The following is a 20,312-nucleotide window of genomic DNA, read 5'->3' on the forward strand; positions in this document are numbered from 1 at the left end:
AACAACAACAAGGTATTCAGGCAACAAATAACATGACGAATAGAATAGTACTTCACATCTCAATACAAATGTTGAATGTAAATGGCCTAAATGCTCCCCTTAAAAAATACAGAATGGCAGAATGGGTAAGAATTTTCCAACAAAGTTTCTTCTGTCTTCAGGAGACTTACCTAACACATAAGGACACACATAAGGTAAGGGGATAAAAAAGATATTCCATGTAAATGGACACCAAAAGCAAGCAGGAGTAGCTATTCTTGTATCAGACAAAACAAACTTTAAAGCAACAGCAGTTAAAAAAGACAAAGGGGAACATTATATAATGATAAAAGGACTAGTCTAACAGGAAAATATTACAATCCTAAATATATATGTGCCTAACACTGGAGCCCCCAAATTTCCAAAACAATTATTACTAGGCCTAAGAAATGAGATAGACAGCAACACAATAACAGTGGGGGACTTCAATACTTCACTGACAGCACTAGATTGGTCATCAAGACATAAAGTTAACAAAGATACAATTGATTTAAACTATACCCTAGGACAAATGTACTTAACAGATGATTACATAACATCCTACCCAACAACTGCAGAATATACATTCTATTCATCAGCACATGGAACATTCTCCAAGACAGACCATAAGATAGGCCACAAAACAAGTCTCAGCAAATTTAAGCAAATCAAAATTATATCAAGTGGGCCGGGCGCGGTGGCTCACGCTTGTAATCCCAGCACTTTGGGAGGCCGAGGTGGGCGGATCATGAGGTCAGGAGATCGAGACCACAGTGAAACCCCGTCTCTACTAAAAATACAAAAAAATTAGCCAGGCGTGGTGGCGGGCGCCTGTAGTCCCAGCTACTCGGAGAGGCTGAGGCAGGAGAATGGCGTGAACCCGGGAGGCGGAGCTTGCAGTGAGCCGAGATTGTGCCACTGCACTCCAGCCTGGGCGACAGAGTGAGACTCCGTCTCAAAAAACAAACAAAAAAAATTATATCAAGTGCTCTCTCTGATCACAGTGAAATAATATTGGAAATCAACTTTACAAGGTACCCTCAAAATCACGCAAATACATGGAAATTAAATAACCTGCTCCTGAATGGTCATTGGGTAAACAATAAGATCAAGATGGAAATTAAAGATTATTTGAACTGAATGAGAATAGTTATACAACCTATCAAAACCTCAGGGATACAGAAAAAGCAGTGCCAAGAGGAAAGTTCATATCATTAAATGCCTACATCAAAAAGTCTGAAAGAGCACAAACAGACAATCTATGGTCACATCTCATGGAACTGGAGAAGTAAGAAAAATCCAAATCCAAACCCAGCAGAAGAAAAGAAATAACGAAGATCAGAGGAGAACTAAATGAAATTGAAACAAACAAACAAACAATAAAACACAAAAGATAAATGAAGCAAAAAGCTGGTTGTTTGAAAAGATAAATAAAATTGGTAGACCATTAATGAGATTAACCAAGAAAGGAAGAGAGGAGTTAAATAAATCAGAAATGAAAAGGGAGATATTACTACTGATACCAGAGCAATACAAAAGATTATTGAAGGCTACTATGAACACCTTTACACACATAAACTAGAAAACTTAGAGGAAATAGATAAATTGCTGGAAATATACAACCCTCCTAGATTAAAACATGAAGATACAGAAACTCTGGACAGACAAATAAGGAGCAGCAAGGTTGAAATGGTAGTAAAAAAATTGCCAACCAAAAAAAGTTCAGGACCAGACAAAAATCACTGCTGAATTCTATCAGACATTCAAAGAAGAATTGATATCAATCCTATAGACACTATTCCACAGGATATAGAGAGAGGGAATCCTCCCTAAATCATTTTATGAAGTCAGTATCACCCTAATACCAAAACCAGGGAAGGACATAACGAAAGAAGAAAACCACAGTCCAATATCCCTGATGAACATAGATGCAAAAATCTTCAACAAATTACTAGCTAACTGAATCCAACAGCATATCAAAAAGCTAATCCACCATGATGAAGTGTGTTTCACACCACGGATGCAAGGATGGCTTAACATATGCAAGTCAATAAATGTGGTACACTACATAAACATAATTAAAAACAAAAATCCCGTGATCATCTCAATGGATGCAGAAGAACATTTAACAAAATGCAGCATCCCTTTTTGATTAAAACCCTCAGTGAAACTGGCATAGAAGGGAAATACTTTGAGGTAATAAAATCCATCTATGACAAACCCACAGCCAACATCTAACTGCATGGAGAAAAGTTGAAAACATTCCCCCTGAGAACTGGAACATGACAAGGATGCCCACTTACACTTCTGTTAAACATGATACTTGAAGTCCTAGCTGGAGCAATAAGACGAGAGAAAGAAAGAAAGGACATCCAAACTGGTAAAGAGAAATTCAAACTGTCACGGTTTGCTGATTATATAATTGCATGTCTAGAAAACCTAAAGACTCATCCAAGAAGCTCCTAGAACTGGTAAAGGAATTCAACAGTTTCAGGATACAAAATTAATGTACACAAATCAGTAGCTCTGCTATACACCAACAGCGACCAAGCTGAGAATCAAATCAAGAGCTCAACTCCTTTTACAATAGCTGCAAAAAGTGTAAAATCTTAGGAATATACCTAACCAAGAAGTGAAAGACCTCTACAAGGAAAACTACAAAACACTGCTAAAAGAAATCATAGACAACACAAACAAAAGGAAACATATCCCATGACCATGGATGGGTAGAATCAATATTGTGAAAATGACCATACTGCCAAAAGCAATCTACAAATTCAATTCACTGCCCATCAAAATATCACCATCACACTTTGGGAGGCTGAGGCGGGTGGATCAAGATCATCCTGGCTAACACGGTGAAACCCCGTCTCCACTAAAAATACAAAAAATTAGCCAGGTGTGGTGGCAGGCACCTGTAGTCCCAGCTACTCAGGAGGCTGAGGCAGCAGAATGGCATGAGCCCGGGAGGCAGAGCTTGCAGTGAGCTGAGATCGCGCCACTGCACTCCAGCCTGGCAACAGAGCAAGACTAAGTCTCAAAAATAAAAAAACAAAAACAAAAACAAAACAAAACAAAAAAACAAAAAACCCACCATCATTCTTCACAGAACTAGAAAAAAAAATCCTAAAATTCATATAAAACCAAAAAAGAGCCCGCATAGCCAAGCAAGACTAAGCAAAAAGAACAAATCTGGAGGCATTACGTTACCCAACTTCAAACTATACTATAAGGCCATAGTCACCAAAATAGTATGGTACTGGCATAAAAATAGGCACATAGACCAATGGAACAGAATAGGAACTGAGAAATAAAGCCAAGTATTTACAGCCGACTGATGTTTGACAAAGGAAACAAAAACATAAAGTTGGAAAAGAACACCCTATTCAACAAATGGTGCTGGGATGACTGGCAAGCCACGTGTAGAAGAATGAAACTGTATCCTCGTCTCTCACCTTATTCAAAAATCCAAAAATCAACTCAAGATGGATCAAAGACTTAAATCTAAGACCTGAAACCATAAAAATTCTAGAAGATAACATTGGAAAAACCCTTTTAGACATTGGCTTAGGCAAAGACTTCATAACCAAGTACTAGAAAGCAAATGCAACAAAAACAAAAATAAAAAATGAGACTTAATTAGACTAAAAAGCTTCTGCACAGCAATATAAATAATCAGCAGAGTTAACAGAAAACCCACAGAGTGGGAGAAAATCTTGACAATCTGTACATCCAACAAAGGACTAAAATCCAGTATCTACAAAGAATTCAAACAAATCAGCAAGAAAAAAACAAACAATCCCATCAAAAAGTGGGCTAAGGACATGAATAGACAGTTCTCAAAATAAGATGTATAAATGGGCAACAAGCATATGGAAAAATGCTCAACATCACTAATTATCAGGGAAATGCAAATTAAACCCACAATGTGATACCACCTTACCCCTGCAAGAATGATCATAATCAAAAAATAATAGATGGTGGTGTGAATATGGTAAAAAGGGAACACTTTTACACTGTTGGTGGGAATGTAAACTGGCACAACCACTATGGAAAACAGTGTGGAGATTCCTTAAAGATCTAAAAGTAGATCTACCATTTGATCCAGCAATTCCACTGCTAGGTATCTACCCAGAGGAAAAGAAGTCATTATACAAAGAAGATACTCACATACGCATGTTTCTAGCAACAGAATTGGCAATTGCAAAAATATGAAACCAGCCCAAATGTCCATCAATCAATGAGTGGATAAAGAAAATGTGATATATATATATATATATACACACACACACCATGGAGTATTACTCAGCCATAAAAAGCAATTAAATAATGGCATTTGCAGCAACCTGGATGGAATTGGAGATTATTATTTTAGGTGAAGTAACTCAGGAATGGAAAACCAAACATCGTATATTCTCACTCATAAGTGGGAGCTAAACTATGAAGGACAAAAGACTACACTTTGGGTACAGTGTACGTTGCTTGGGTGATGGGTGCACCAAAATCTCAGAAATCACCACTAAAGAACGTATTTATGTCATCAAGCACCACCTGTTCCTTAAAAACCTATTGAAATAAAAAATAAAATTTAAAAAGATAGATAATAACAAATGTTGATGAGGATGTGCAAAAATAAGAACCTTTAATATGTTGCTGGCAGAAATGTGAAACAATTTGGTGTTTCCTCAAACAGGTAAAGATAAGAGTTACCTTGTGACCCAGTAATTCCGCTCCTAGGTATATACTGATGAGAACTGAAAACACATATTTACACAAAACCTAGCACACAAAAAGTTTATTACAGCATTATTCCTAACAGCCAAAAGGTGGAAACAACTGAAATGTTCATCACCTGATGAGTGGACAAACAAAATCTGGCATATCCATACAACAGAATGTTATTCAGCTATAAAAAGGAATGAAGTAGTGATACCTGCTGCAACACATAGGTGAACGTTGAAAACATTGTGCTAAGTAAAAGAAGCCTGCCACAAAATACTACATATATGATTCCATTTATATAAAATATCCAGAATAGGCAAATCTATATAGATGAGATGCAGACTGCCTAGGGCTGAAGGCATGTGGAGAATGGGAGGTGACTGCTAAAGGGTATGGGGTTTCTTTTTGGAGTGGTGAAAATTTCAACAATTGATTGTGGTAATGGATGTGCGGCTCTGAGAATATGCTAACAACCATTGAATTGTACACTTTAAATGGGTGAATTTATGGTATGTGAATTATATCTCAATATAATGATCTAAGATCATTGTCATAGATCAGGCTGAATTCAAGATCTTCATGATGAAGACACATTCGTTATATGTCCCTTGCCTCTACTTCAAATTTTCATTTTGGTTTTCAACAATCAACCTGGAAACTACTATTAGTATTTGCATGTAACAGATGGACTAAGGAAATTATAGTATTTAATAGAGTTTACTTCTTGGTTCCTACTGAATTCAGAATCACCTGTGATCACCAAGTTGGCTCAGGGTCACTGGGTGGTGCAGGATGTTTATAATTTTGTACCGTGAGTGTGAATTCTGACTCTGTTTTTGGAGAAGTATACATTTTTGAGCCTGTGTTTTTGACTTGTTGTGATGGCTGTCACAGCCTGACAATGAGGCTACTTATCTGTAAATCACAGTGCCAAAAAGTGAGCTCTTTGCATGTCCCCAAGAAAAGCCAATTCTTGGAGCAATTTATTACGATGTCACTTTTAGAAGGGCCTTGAGTCTTTATTTTCAGAACTCAGTAATACAGTGTCTTTTGTCATTGTACTTTTGTCTACCATGATTCCAGCCATTGTGGAACTTAGATGTTTGGGTCTACGTAGAAAGAACACTGAGGGAATAATACTTTCAGTCAATAACATTGGTTAATCATATTTTGAGTCTTGATTCCTCCGCATACTAGTTGAGTGATGTTGTGCAAGATTTTAACCTCTCTAATCCATAGTTCCCTTTTGTGTAAAATGAAAATAATGATAGCGTATTCCTCTTAGGGTTATTATAGGAATTAAATGAAATAATGTAAAGGTCTTAACTCAGTTCTCAGCAAACGACAAGCCTCTGAAAAATAGTAGCCATTGTGATGATTGAAAATAAGACAGGGGCAGGGAGAATCTATCAAATGTACTTTTTATAGCTTGAAGAGCTGGTAAAATGACTCCATTCTCCTCCTCTAATTGTAGTTAGTAAGAATGTTTTTGTATTATGTGTAATCTTAACTTGGAAGATTTCAGTGGATTATTTCATAAGGCTGAATTTTAATTTTCTAACAATGATTTCACATTAGCATAAATTATTGATTAAGTGAAACTTTTCTAAGGGTAGAAAATGATAAGAATTTATTAAATAGACACATCCCTGTCTTTTATGTACTTGTTTAAAAATAGGTATTTGTGTCTTGGATATCCATTTCTTCTGTAGACATCCCAAGTTAACAGTAGACGTTCTCCCTCCCATATCCACTATGGTTGAAACAAAGTCCCTGCATCTGTTTAAATCACAGAGGAATATTTTGGCATAAGCAGAATCCTATGCTTTATTCTTGCTATTTTGGATTGTGACTTATGCCTTCTTGTTCCTTAAAATTATTGTCACAGGGTCAGATTTCCTGTGAACTTTGCTTGTCTATGTTGAGTGGTAGTTTTCTTTTTAGCTCCTGTGAAGGACAATGTTTTATTACCCTGAAAAGTTTAAATCACACAAATATACAGTCCCATCTAGAGAAACACAAGAAGTTATTATAAGACTGTGGTCTTCTAAAAAGAGCAAGCTCTCTGGAGCCAGTTAGGTCTGGGTTCTGATTCAGATTCCTCCTTGTCCAGGTTGTGTGGCCAAGGGCAAACCATTTCTCCTCTCTGAGCCTATTGCTACACATGTAAAACAGAAAGATACTGCAGTGCTACATACACGTGAAACACTCAGAAGATTCTTCTAGTTTATAGAAAAATCTCAACACATGTTGTCTATTATTATTAGGATTATAATTATACTCCTGATTATTGTAATCTGGTAAGGCCATTGAGACAACATTGTACTGCAATAATTCATACAAAGCAATTAGCCCAGTACCTAGCTGCAGAGTAGACAAAAGATAGCTACTAATATGATCAATAATTTACTTATTGGAGGGAAGATGTGGAAGGAATAAGCCGGTGTGTTAATGTTGCCTCTCTTAGAACTTTGAATAAGCCCAGCCTCAGCTCTCTTTGCGAGAGAATAGTGATAATGATGTCACCAACAATGATAACTGTCATTTACCAAGCACTTACTCAAAGCCAGATGTGGTGCTTGGTACATTCTCCATTTGTTCCTCCTAACAAATCTGTGAGATGAATATTAGCATTAACCCCACACCTCAGCATGGATCTCCCCAAAACACATTCTGAGACATACATTCAGGGGCAAGTAGCTTATTTTGGAGGGAATGTCAGGAGAGTATGGCGAGGTACTAGGAAGTGACACAGAGGAGGGAGGAAGCCAAGGAGGAATAAGATAATGGCTGAGTACTGCCCTGGGCAACCAAGGCCAAGAGCAAAAATTTCCCCAGATGTTATAGTAAGGCAAGGGCATTCCTGCTTCTCTTTGTTGGTACCCAAACCTGTGTGTTCTAGCTACTGAGGACATGGTGCCATTTAATGGTCACTGATTTAGGGAGAATACCACATTTTGGAGGATGGCACCCACTTGGCAGAGTATCATCTCCAATCTGGTGCTTCAGCTGCACATTTAAAGAGCTGCCCCATTGCTCTAAGTGGTGTGGTGTATGATAGGATTAGTGGATTCCGGCTCACGTGCTCTCTGCTATATATCATTTGTTGTAAGTAGGTTGGTTGGTGTGAAGTGGAAGCATTTCCCAAACAAAAGCCATCTCATTTTTGAGTCCAGTTAGGGACTCAAGTCACCTTATGTGTCCTTATTACCTATTGTCAGACTCCAAAGAAGAATGGCTTCATCAGACTTAAGCAGCATGCAGGGTAGTAGGAAACAATTGCACAGTTGCCTTTGGTGGGAAACAAATATGAATGCAAATGGGAGTACTAAATATTGTGGAAGAGGTGGATACAGGGTGCCTGGCCAAGTGCGGGGGGCTGCTTGACACAGTTGGTAGAGGCTCCCAGAAGAAGGGGATGGGGAGGAGTATTAATTGTAAAAGAATGAGTCCTGGCTCTCAAGAATCCAATTAAAATCATTCAACATTGTTATTGAGTCTAAAGCCAAAAAGTGAAAGTTCACACTCCATCCTAGAATTTTGTTGTGGAAAAGGATCATCTGGTCCAACAATACCACTTTACTTAATAAATGAGAAAGATGAGGTTGGTAGGATGGGAGCCACAGTCAAAGTAGAATGTATTTCAGCTGCTTGTGAAAAAGCTGGGGTAGGAGGACTTTGTGTACACATGGTATCATCAGCTTGAGAGGATTTCTGAGTTGGAGGATGAAGTTGACAGAACAGAGAACTGGGATTGAACAAAGCCCAGCATGGAAGGAGTCTGGATCTAGGCAGAAGAAAGAATGCTGGACACCAAGAATGGCAAAATGCAAATCATTGTCAAAGCTGTGCATTGCTGTGCACAGGGGCTCATCACACCATTCTCTCTGCTTTGTGCATGTGTGCAACTTTTAATAATAAATAGAAAAGTATGCAGGGCAGGTTAACTGTGGAAGGTTCATATGCTGGTGAGGTTGAGAGCCTTGTGAACATGGATTACTCAGTGAGTCTGAACATCTTGAACTTCTGTTCAAAAATACTACTTGGTGACAATTCAAAAATTAACATAGGGCCAGAGCAGAGGGAGCTTCAAGTTTAGATGGCCCAGATGGTATATGATTGAAGTGACTCAGGGAAGAACCCCAGAAAATATGTGCCTGGCCCTAGAGCCACCAATCATGGCTGATGCAATAAAGAATTCAGCATCCATCTCAACTCCTCTGTAGTTGCCTCCCTGGAGGAACTAGCTAGGAACCATGTTTTCCAAGCTTCTTTACCACTTGGCTCAACATGGGACCCAGGTTTGGTCAAGCATTTGCACCTGCACAAATATAGGAGGCAGAAGTGAGCAACATGACCTGCTGTTGGGTGAGGGGAAGTAGCCTCTTGTGACAATGGCTAATGTGGAGGAATTAGGCTCTTCTGGGGTAGCTGCAGGAAAGCTTTTGGTGTCCAGTTCCTAGTATTATGGGAGCCAACGAACAAGAAGCATAATTCTGCTCAGTGATGTGGTGTTCAGCTGGGCTTGCTCTTGGCTACGTTGGTCCTGGATGTGAGCTTTCCTAACTGGGTGTTTTTTTTTTTTCTGCCTTTCCCAAAGATTGAGTTGCCTCTTAACTCAACTCCTCAAACTCTTTCTGACTAATCAGCAAAGGGATTCTTTTTTTTTTTTGCCACTAACAGCCCAGATACAGATGCTATCCTTGATTCCTATTTCCCCTGCACCTCCAAATCCAATTTATTACTAAGACAGATCTTTTCAATCTGTTCACTTCTCTCCTTCTCCTCTGCTGCTTCCCTGGTTCAGAACCCTACTGTGTCCTGTCCACATCACAGTCACCGCATCCCTTTGGCAGCTCTCTGGTGGCTCTCACTGACCCCAGTGTCGCCTCCAACCCAATTCATTCTCTACACTGACACTAGAGCCGTCTTCATATAATGACAATATGCTCATGACATTACCCAGCACAAACTCCCCTCTCATGCATATATATCTAGGCCTTAGCCATGTGGAATTACTTTCTATTACCAGAGTGTGCAGCTATTCCTTTTATCACTAGGGCTCTGTGCATGTTGCTTTTTCCACCTAGGACACTCTTCCTCCCCTTACCAGTCTAGCTTCTATTCATATTTCAGGTCTTAGGTTAAGGGTAATCTCCTCCAGGAGGCATTTCTTGATTTCTCAAGTTCCAATTAGGTGATTCTATAGTATCCCCAAATGTATTGTACTTGCTGTTTATTTATCTGTGTCTCCTACTAGCCAAAAAGCCTTATGAGGGCCAGAATCTTGTCTGATTACTTGATAATTATGCCTCCCAAATTGGCACACGGACTGAAACGTTGTGGGTACTCAGTAAAAACTAGTTAAATGAAGAATAGTGTCAAATGCTACAGGAAGCTCTAAAGTATAGAGATTGCCCATCATCCATGAGTTTGGCAATCTAGTGGACTCTGATGACCTTACGGGGCAGTTTCAGTGGAGAAGTGGCAGCAAAAGCTAGTGCCAACTGGGCAATGAGGAAGTAGAAATGGGAAGTGCATTGGGGATCACACCCCTCCTAACTCTGTTGCTGGCCAAAATATTTCAATGGGGTCAGCGAGCAGGAGAGGCAATGGAAACGCAAATATATTAGATAACTGAGACATTCATTTGTAAAAAGTGGTGTCCCAAAGAAGGGCAAAGTGACAGTTGACATGCACAGGAAAAATAAGAGGAGGCAAAGATGCTAAGGCACCAACTTTAAGGCATACTTTTCCATAAGCCACAGGAGGTACAGTGCCTGGGGCCCACAAAAATGTTTAATTTTCATTTCTCTTAAAGTTAGAACAAAAATTACTCTAATCATAACTTATCTGTAATAATAAATTCTGTCATGATTATGTTTGTCTTTATAATAAAATACAATTTTTATTGTTAATTGTTGGAGGAAGGAGGTCACAAAGGCAAAAGTGCCCAGAGCTCAGGGAGGACATAATGCAGCTGTGAGTGACTTTGCTGATTTTACAATCTAGTCCTGCTTGTGAGATTCATTTGTCATGAACTAGGTCACCCCCTTTCTTCTCTCGGCCTCTGGCTCCCACCTTAGCTCTCTCATACTTCTGGGGTCAACCTGGGGTGGGTGACTACATGCTCTGATATTGAGGGCACTTTGGTCTGAAAAGGTCTTGTTAGAGGCTCTTGACAAGGCTAAAGGTGATATTGTTTTTAATAATTTCTACAAAGATATTGAGTTCAGCCTTTGGGCATGTCTGTCTTAGTTTCTCCTCAGGGTAAACACAGTCTAGATGGTACAGATACCATCTTTCTGGAAATGTTGAGAGAGAGAAGACCCAGATAACTCTGCCAATGTGGCACAGTGTGCGTAAACAAGAAGTGCTGACTTTGTTCTATGAGGCAATTCGAAACTACCATAAATGACTCAATAGACAAACTAACTTTGGGAAATTAAAAGGGGCCCATGGGCAATGATTACTTCCCCTTTAAGGAAGCTAAGCACCAAAGAAACTTATCAGAAAACACTTCAGCTTGCAGACTCATTTCCCAACAAGGTAGTCTTTGTTCCAAATAGAAGTCTCATTTGCTTTAGATAATGTAGAGCATCAAATTGTGTGATTTCTTAATTTTACAGGAATCTCAATGTTTCTTGTAAAAGAGATGAAGTTTTTCTGGCTCCTGGTGTACAAGGAGGGCAGAGGTCAAAACGAGGACTTCTATCTCCCAAAGCTTTTCCTTTTGGAAACCACCTGCCACCAACACATAACAAAGCCACAGTTGTGGGAGATGAAGCTAAAACCATGCATGCTCCACCCCAGTCCATTCAATGGCTTTGGAGCAGATGTTCTGTCTGATCAGAGATTCTGCAGGTACAGTTTATATTGAGTCATTAATCCATTCATCCCTTAAGCCCCTTTCCAAGCCCCAGATGCTGGTGATGCAAATGTGAATAAAACTCCATCCCTGTTTGCTTTGCTAACACATTTCCTCATAGTCCACACATATTACACAATTGTTAATCACCTCTCCTCTCAATCAGACCATAATCTCCATAAGAGCACAGACTTTGCCCTTTTGTTTACCCCTGTGAACACGGAGCACAGAACAGTGACTAGCATTGATAGATAAATATTTGTTGCATGATTTTGCTGAAAGAATTAATTAATGAGATTATTTCACAAAAATTGCTTACTCCTGGACAAACTGCTAAAAAGAAAAGTCCACAAACTCCATTCAAATGAGATTATTTTCACAATAATTGCTTAATCCTGGACAAACTGCTAAAAAGAAAAGTCCATAAACTCCATTCAAAGCAGTTTTTATTACCATTTTCCAAGAATCTGGTTTTGAGAGAACTTATAAAGACGTAGTAAAATTAACATGGAACCATGCTAATTTTACCAACACTTTTCTTTAATAAAAATGCAACGTAAATATGTAACAGGGAACTACCAAGCTCTGTATAAACCTTTTAGAAGCTATTCACTTTGCAGATTTGAACTTCACTTGACCTGGCAATGGTTCGAATTTATATCTTTAGTAACTTTTAAATATAGTATTTGCAAGCTAAATAATGTAATTCTTCTTTTAGTCATTTAAAATAGTAGTTCCTTGGTACCAGGCTAGATCCTTTCCTAGGAAAATTAATCTGTTTTCAATAATCTTTGCACGTGTTCAAAACCTGGTTGGCCTGTATTGACATTTCAAAAGAAAACAGACTTGGATTCTGAACCAAATGAAACAACTCTCCAGGAATGAGCCATTTGGCTTTGTAAAATAATCTGGTAGAAGGAATTCAGTCTTAAGAGTAGAAAGTATAGAAAGTCAGTGTGGCGATTCTTCAGGGATCTAGAGCTAGAAATACCATTTGACCCAGCCATGCCATTACTGGGTATATACCCAAAGGATTATAAATCATGCTGCTATAAAGACACATGCACACATATGTTTATTGTGGCACTATTCACAATAGCAAAGACTTGGAACCAACCCAAATGTCCAACAATGATAGACTGGATTAAGAAAATGTGGCACATATACACCATGGAATACTATGCAGCCATAAAAAATGATGAGTTCATGTCCTTTGTAGGGACATGGATGAAGCTGGAAACCATCATTCTCAGCAAACTATCGCAAGGTCAAAAAACCAAACACCGCATGTTCTCACTCATAGGTGGGAATTGAACCATGAGAACACATGGAGACAGGAAGGGGAATATCACACACCGGGGCCTGTTGTGGGGTTGGGGGAGAGGGGAGGGATAGCATTAGGAGATATACCTAATGTAAATGACAAGTTAATGGGTGCAGCACACCAACATGGCACATGTAGACATATGTAACAAATCTGCATGTTGTGCACAAGTACCCTAAAACTTAAAGTATAATAATAATAATAAAAAAGAAAGTTACTATGTGGAATGATTGTCTCTTGATATCTGGAATTCCATATTGATGAGTCATTCCTTGGGGTCTCGAAGAGCCTTTTAATCTTTCGATTTTCTCCTATGAACCTGGGAGGACTGAAATATCCTAATGTGTTATCTGCTAATCATATGCCTTTAGAAACCAGACAAAGATGAATTAGTGAAGCAGAGAGGTACATGAAAACAGGGAGTTTGGGGTACTGTAAACTGTCAAGTACCTGTGCCATCCAATTTCTAGCAGTAGCAACTTTATGCTTTTCATTTAGAAAGATGGCCATCTAGCTGGGCAGGAATGGGAATGGGTTGGCAGAAGAGGAATGGAGAGAATGGGATGGGGTACTGGTGTTCGAAGCTAACTTTGCATAGAAGTTTACATTAAAAAAAATAACACAACACCCATTCTCCATACCAAGGAATGAGGACAGAGTCCTGATGGAAATTATATGGAAAGAATAACTAGAGCTGCCTTAAGCCCCACCTTGGTGTTCCCTGGATCAAGTCCATTGCTGCCCTTTGAGAATTTGGGCCCAGTTTTGTCATAGTGGTTGCTTTCTCTAAAGAAGCTGAGCATTCTGATTTTTACAGAATATGTTCTCATGGTGGTGGTGATAGTTTAGACTGAGTGAGTGGAAACAGCCTGTTTGATAAGATAATGTTTGGGTACAGTCTTGTGGAAAGTGAGTGAGTGGGTCATACCATAACAAGGCCAAGAGGCTTTCAGGAAAAAGAAAGGAGTGCATAGCCCTGCAGCAGGAGTGTGCTCACAAGGCAGTGCATAGGTTATTGCCCTGGAATGGAAGGAATGGGATGAAGAGTGGACATACATGAGAGGAGAGGAGGAGCAGGCAACAGAGCATAGAAGAACAGAGATTTCCAGTAATGGCTTTGATGAGAGCACAATGGGAGAAATAAGAGGAGCTACCAGAGGGCTTTGAGGACAAGAGTAGCATGAGCCAATCTGAGTCTTAAAGGATCTACTCTTGCTGATGCTGTGGGGAGAATCATTTATAAAGTAGCAGGAAGAGAACCAGTTAGAAAGTGTATTGATTTGGATGAAGTTCAGTGGTGAGAGGAAAACCCAAATGACAGTGGCTTTAAGTAGAAGTTAGTTTCTATCTTACTTATAGATTCAGACATCGAAATCCAAAAGTAGATGACAGATCTGTTTCACCAAGTCCTCAGGGACCCCAAGACCTTCCAATTCACTGCCATGAGTACAATAGAAAAGAATAAACATAAGGATGTATCCCTGTGGTCTGAGTGGTCATCTCTGTACTTAAAAACAGGGTGGAAGAACAGATGAAAAAAAAAAAGAAGAAAGGATACCTTGGAGCTATCTCTTAAGGAAGGTTCTATAGATATTTCAGATTACATCCTCTTGGTCACACTAAACTACAGGAAATGTTAGGAAATATAATATACATTCTGGAAGACCAAGTACCCAGATGAAAATTGTATTTGCACAGGATATAGTGAGGGAACAAATAGTGTTATCCACAGGCTACTATTGCAGTAATCTAGGTGGGAGGTGATGGTAAGGGGGTCACGAGAAGTGTTCAGATTCTGGATATGGTTTGAGGTGGAGGCAACAGGATATGATGATGCACTGGCTGTAGGATGTAAGGAAAAGAGTACAGCTGGAGATCATGAAGGTTCAGGCTTAAACAAATGAGAAGTGGAGCTACTTTTATGGAGCAACCTTGAGGGTAAAGATAATCAAGAGTTTGATTTTGAGGAATGTTAACTTCAAGATAATAATGAGACACCCAAGTAGAGATGTCAAGAAGGCAGTTGGATATGCAAGCCCAGAGTTCAACAGAGACATCTGGCTTAGAACTAGAAATTTTGGATCCATCTGCATAGATTTGGCATGAAAACCTATAAAATTTGACAAAATCATCTGGAGAATGAGTGCAGATGGGAAAGAATCAACATAAGGAACTGAGCTTGGGGCACTCCAACATTTAAGCGTTGGGGAGATGAGGAGGAGAGACCAGTAAGGAAAGCAAAGAACCAAGAAAGAATAGTCCATGGAGAAAAAAGTATTTCAAGAAGTGAAGGATACACTCTATCAAATACTACTGACAGGATGACTAAGCTGAAGATTAGTAATTACCCACCAGATTTGGTAAGATGAGGATCACTGGTGATCTCAATGTAAGTTGGTTTAAAAAAATTTTTTTTGAGACAGAGTCTCGCGCTGTTGTCCAGACTGGAGTGCAGTGGCACGAACACAGCTCATTGAAGCTTTAAGCTCTTGGGCTTAGGAGATCCTTCTGCCTCAGCCTTCCCAGTAGCTGGGATCATAGGTCCACACAGTGAAATGGTGAGTATGAAAACCTGCCTGGAGTGGGCTCAAAAGGGAATGAAATTAGAGAAAGGAAGACAGTGAATGTAGACAGTTATTTTCAGGAATATATGTATAAAAGCTAGCAACAAAATAGGATGGTAGTTGCAAGATAATGCAAAGTCAATTTTTTTTGGGTTTTTTGTTGTTGATGTTTTGAAAGATGGGATATATATTAAGATATTCTGTGTGTTAAGGGAAAGATCCAGCATAGAGGGAAATTTTGACGATGCAGAAGAGGAGACAATTGTTGGAGTAGGATTCTTAAGTAGATAAGAGGAAGTGTGCCCAGTGCACATATGGAAGTTTTGGCTTTAGAAAGAAGCACAGACAATTCACCCAGGAGGGATGGCAAATTACATAGGAACAGATGCAGGTAGGCAGTGGAGGAAATGTTGTGAACCAATGGAAATTTCTCCCTGATTGCTTCTCTTTTCTTATTTAAGTAGAATTCTAGCTCATCAGCTGAGAAAGAAGAGGAGTGGGGAGGAACTGGACAGTTGTGGAGAGAAGAGAAAGTATGAAATAGCTGTGCATGAGACTGAATGAATGAATGAATGAACTATGGAAATGTAGTGAGATTACTGGGCAGCACTATGGATTTATTTTGCATCAGCAGTCATGAGTTTAAAGTGAAACTAGCCACAGGAAGCTTGTGAGTGTGGGCATAGGTAGAGTTGGATAAAAACAGAGCTGGGGTTTTGCCAGGAGAGTGCAACAGGGGAGTCAGGGAAGAGAGATAAAGAGAGGAGAGGAGAGGATGAGAGAGAAGAGATTGAGTGTATTTATTTAAAATAGTCATAAGAAGGAACCCTGTAATCTAATCTGACCAAGAGTGATGATCGGATTAGACAGTGTAAAGCTCTTAGATTCAATAGATCAACTGTAGACTTCCTTGGAAAAGTTGGCAAATTCTGCATAAATAGGCATTATTACTTTTACAGTGATGTATTAGAGTATTCTGAACTGAAGTTGAAATAAAACCTGAATTCCAGTGGCTTAAAAACAAACAGTTTTTATAATAGGATTTGGATTGATGTCAGCTCTCCTCCACAGTCACTTAGTGGTCCCTATAGAGCCATTTGGGGATAGCTCTGCCATCCTCAATATGTGGCATCTAGAAGTTATACAAAGCTTTGGCACACCAATCAACCAGTAGAAAGAAAGGACATATTGGGATAAGTGTGAGGTTTGTATGGGCCAAACGTAGAGGTGACATATGTCACTGCAATCATATTTCACTGAAGAAAACTTGGCCACTTCACTGCGAGGGAGGCTGAGAAATGCAGTTTAGCTCTGTGCCGGAAAGAAGCGGGGAATGGATTTTTAGTAGATAACTAGCAACCTCTATCACAGTTAGCCCCTTTCGCTGCTATCATCCTTTACATTAAACATACGTACCTACTACTCTGGGGAGAAAACCCAAAATTTTGTCCACTTATTGAATTGTCCACTTATTGATATCAAAGTCTAGGATCTCCAAATGATGCTCTGGCCTCTTCTGAAAGTCCAGATACTGTTCCTTGAAGTTCAGCATCCTTTGGACTAACAGACCAGTTATCTTTGCTCCATCTGCCTATTCAATACACAAAAGTGGACTGGCTAACCACAATAAAAATGCCTAAAGAATTCCCTGGTTCAGAGCAATAATGGAATCCTGTAGGGTAGGTATTGCAAAGATCCCCAAGCCTTGGAAGAAAATGTTTTGATAGACCCTGGGTCTGTTCTCTGCAAGGAAATTTCTTCCTCATTTTCCTCTGTCTCTTGGCTCTGACCTCCTGGAGAATATTTTTGTCCATTAGCCTCCATGGACCCTTAAATGGTGAATATTGAGGAGTATGTTGCTAGGAGTTGCACACCTTCCAGAGCCCACTTTCTGCTGTTACATGAGGGTAATTTTACAGATTCAAGCTTGTGGTTTTTTGGGCATTACAGTTTTCTCAAAAACTCGTTAGGTATCTGACCTACTTGTTTCCAGTCAGTTTCATGTGTTCGTAAATAACTCCCAAATTCTTTTCTAGACCTGATCTAAGATTTGTCTTCCTGGATCATACCATCTATTCCACCATCATGGAATCCACATTGAAGTCTAAAATAGCCTGGGTGGCAAAGCAACTTTATTGATATTATCTTTGCCACTTGGCTGGATCTCTCGCTCTCTCTTCTTCTTCTTTTTTTTTTTTTTTGATCTGCAAATCTTATGTTTTAGTATTTGAGATACAGAACCCATGAGTTTTTTCAGCCCCAAGAAGCTTTGTATTTTTTTTCCAGTTCCACTTTCGCTGGCAAACTAACCAATTATTGCTCGAGTTTATCTGTTTCTTGTAGCACTTGATTAAAAACAACAAATAGCAGTTGACATACACTAATATTCATACTCTTTTCACCTGCTTTCCCTAAAGCCACAGACTCAATAGGTTCTTGGTCTACCTTCCAAATAATCATAGATGATAATTTTTAAAGTTATCCATGGATAACATGAGGCTTTCGCTTTCTAGCCTCTCATAACCATTTTATTCCTGCCTTCAGTCTGAATGCTAAGCTAATACCTTCCATTTTAGATATTATAGTGCTTACTTTTCAGTACTAGTTCTCATATGAAATAAGGAAGAAGGCAAACACAGGGACCCATAACATCCAGTAGCTTACAAAAAATGTATTCCTTTCTCAAGGAGGAGGTTTAATCAGCAGCAACAGTGATACTGTTTTTCAGGGATTCAGGTGTGCTAGTGAGTCTGCCATATTCTACTCCTGGCTGCCAACATCGCCTCATGGTCGTCATCCCAGTCAGCCAGGAAAGATGAGAAGGAGGAGGAGCATGAGTGGGAGGTTTCAGGACCATCTAAACCTCATTTTACAGATAAGAAAACTAAGAATTTGGCTAAGGTCATATAGCAAGAGTTTAGTGTGGTATCTTTGGGACTAAAATTCAGGTCACCTGCTTCCCACCTCATTACAGCATCCGTGGCATGCACTTCTATCCAGTCAAGCTACCCTGACCCAGTAGCACACTCTATTTCTAACCTCCTGCTGTGAAATGCCAACTGCTTTTCAGTCTGCATTAAACTATGGAGCCACATCATGAATGTGCCATTGGAGAAATACAGCAGGATGAATCCTTAACTTTCAGGCTCTCTATTGTCCTCATATATGTTACTCCAACTCTCCACAGGGAATTTGAGTTTCAAGGTATGAGTGAAATAAATCCTGTATAGCCATTACCTCATGTTAACAATGGCTTGGTGATAAACATCCACGGATTGCAGGATGCCTCTAGCAGGGACAGCAGCTTGTTTTTCACAGGGCTTTTTTCTAGAAATGGACATGGAAAGGGAAAACAACTTATACTTGTTTGTTTTTGATCGAAAAAGTGGGCAAATTTAAAATGCATTGGTATGTATTCTTATACATTTGTGTCTCCTGGTTATTTCTTGCAAAACATTCTATGTGGCTCCAGTCATTCATACATAGACCGGCAGTAGTGTTTCCCAAAGTGACCCTTAAGGAATTCTGTTTCTTTGAGATATTTCATGAGAGCATGCAGAGAGAGCTGCAGTCTGTATCTTGCCTCTATAAACATCACCTTTCTCATTAGCAGATAAAAGGCCTTGGAAGTCCTTTCATTTAGCCCATTTCCCAAACTTCTTTGATCATGGAACCCATGTTGATTTTTTTCTTGTACCCTCCTTAGAACTCAGGTTCCACGGGACACTCTTGGGAAGTCCTGGCTTATGAGTATCCTCCAGGAGTTTAACACCCTGGAGGGGGATTTTTGGTCACAATGGCTCTCTGTAGAACCTCATAAATGCAGTTCTAGCTGTGAGCCTGTCACCAAGGTGACCACCGACATCAGCAAATTCTCTTTTGTCACAATGTAACAGTATCTTTCAACTTTCCCCCTACTCCTGAATGTCTAAAGAACTCTCAATGCATATTAGCCATCACCATGGTTGAGACCCAGACCTCTGCAGAGACAATCTTGATCCTCCAGCTCCTGCTTCACATTGCCCATATCACCCTCAGCACTGAAATCCTTACCTCAAGCACTGGGAATTCAGGCCATGGAAGATTAGGATGCTCACAGCAGGTTGCTTTGCCCTTTTTTTCCCTATTCCTTTTTGCCTTTTCTTCTGGGTCTCTCAAAGGCCATCTAATTCTTCTCTGTCATATGCATAGATTTTAGGAACTACTCTGTTTCCTAAGCATGCCTCTGAGAGGACTCACCCCTTACCCCCAGCAACTTATCAAAGAATTTCTGTATTTCTGTCAAACTACTGTAATGCTGCTCCAAGAATTCTGATTACATTTTCCCATGTCGTTGTTATGGAAGCTATATCTATATAAAGTGGGAAGATGCCAATAAGGGTCCTTGCTCCTTGAGTGTAAGCTCCCCTATCTTTTATCTCTCTGTTGGTCTAGAAGTGTGGTAAGCAACCCTGGTTGCACATGACAACCTGTGAGCAGCCTTCAAAATACAGATATCTGGGCCCCAATTTCCGAGATTCTGATTTAAACGGTGGAGTCCATGCATCCATTTTTTAAGCACCAAGGCAATCCCATTGTGTGCATATCAGAGTACAGTATAACTGATTGAGAACGTGGAGTCAATGGAAGTAGAAAATGCCATTCATTATCAAATCATCATAAAGATGAAACAGCTATTCCACTGATAATACACCTGATCGCCCAAGTACCCACTCAGCTATTCTGGTCACCCACAGCTCTTCAGATACAGCTTTTCTTCCAGATGGTCAGAAAAGTGTGATAACATAGTAATTTATTCCTGCTCCTGCCCGTTGAT

General features: G+C 39.6%; 1 long non-coding RNA gene across 2 annotated transcripts in view; it reads right to left on the reverse strand.

The window, feature by feature from the left end:
• Positions 1-19,213, reverse strand: part of LOC129487572 (uncharacterized) — a 60,261-nt gene extending 41,048 nt beyond the window's left edge. For both annotated transcript variants that reach the window (XR_008659371.2, XR_008659372.1), the window contains exons 1-2: positions 19,095-19,213; positions 18,734-18,823 (exon numbers count right to left, since the gene is read on the reverse strand). This is a non-coding gene — a long non-coding RNA (uncharacterized lncRNA). The remainder of the gene's footprint in view (positions 1-18,733; positions 18,824-19,094) is intronic.
• Positions 19,214-20,312: the final 1,099 nt, after the last annotated feature.

The sequence above is a fragment of the Symphalangus syndactylus genome, chromosome 8 (assembly GCF_028878055.3).
Source record: "Symphalangus syndactylus isolate Jambi chromosome 8, NHGRI_mSymSyn1-v2.1_pri, whole genome shotgun sequence".
In the NCBI taxonomy this organism is placed as follows: domain Eukaryota; kingdom Metazoa; phylum Chordata; class Mammalia; order Primates; family Hylobatidae; genus Symphalangus; species Symphalangus syndactylus.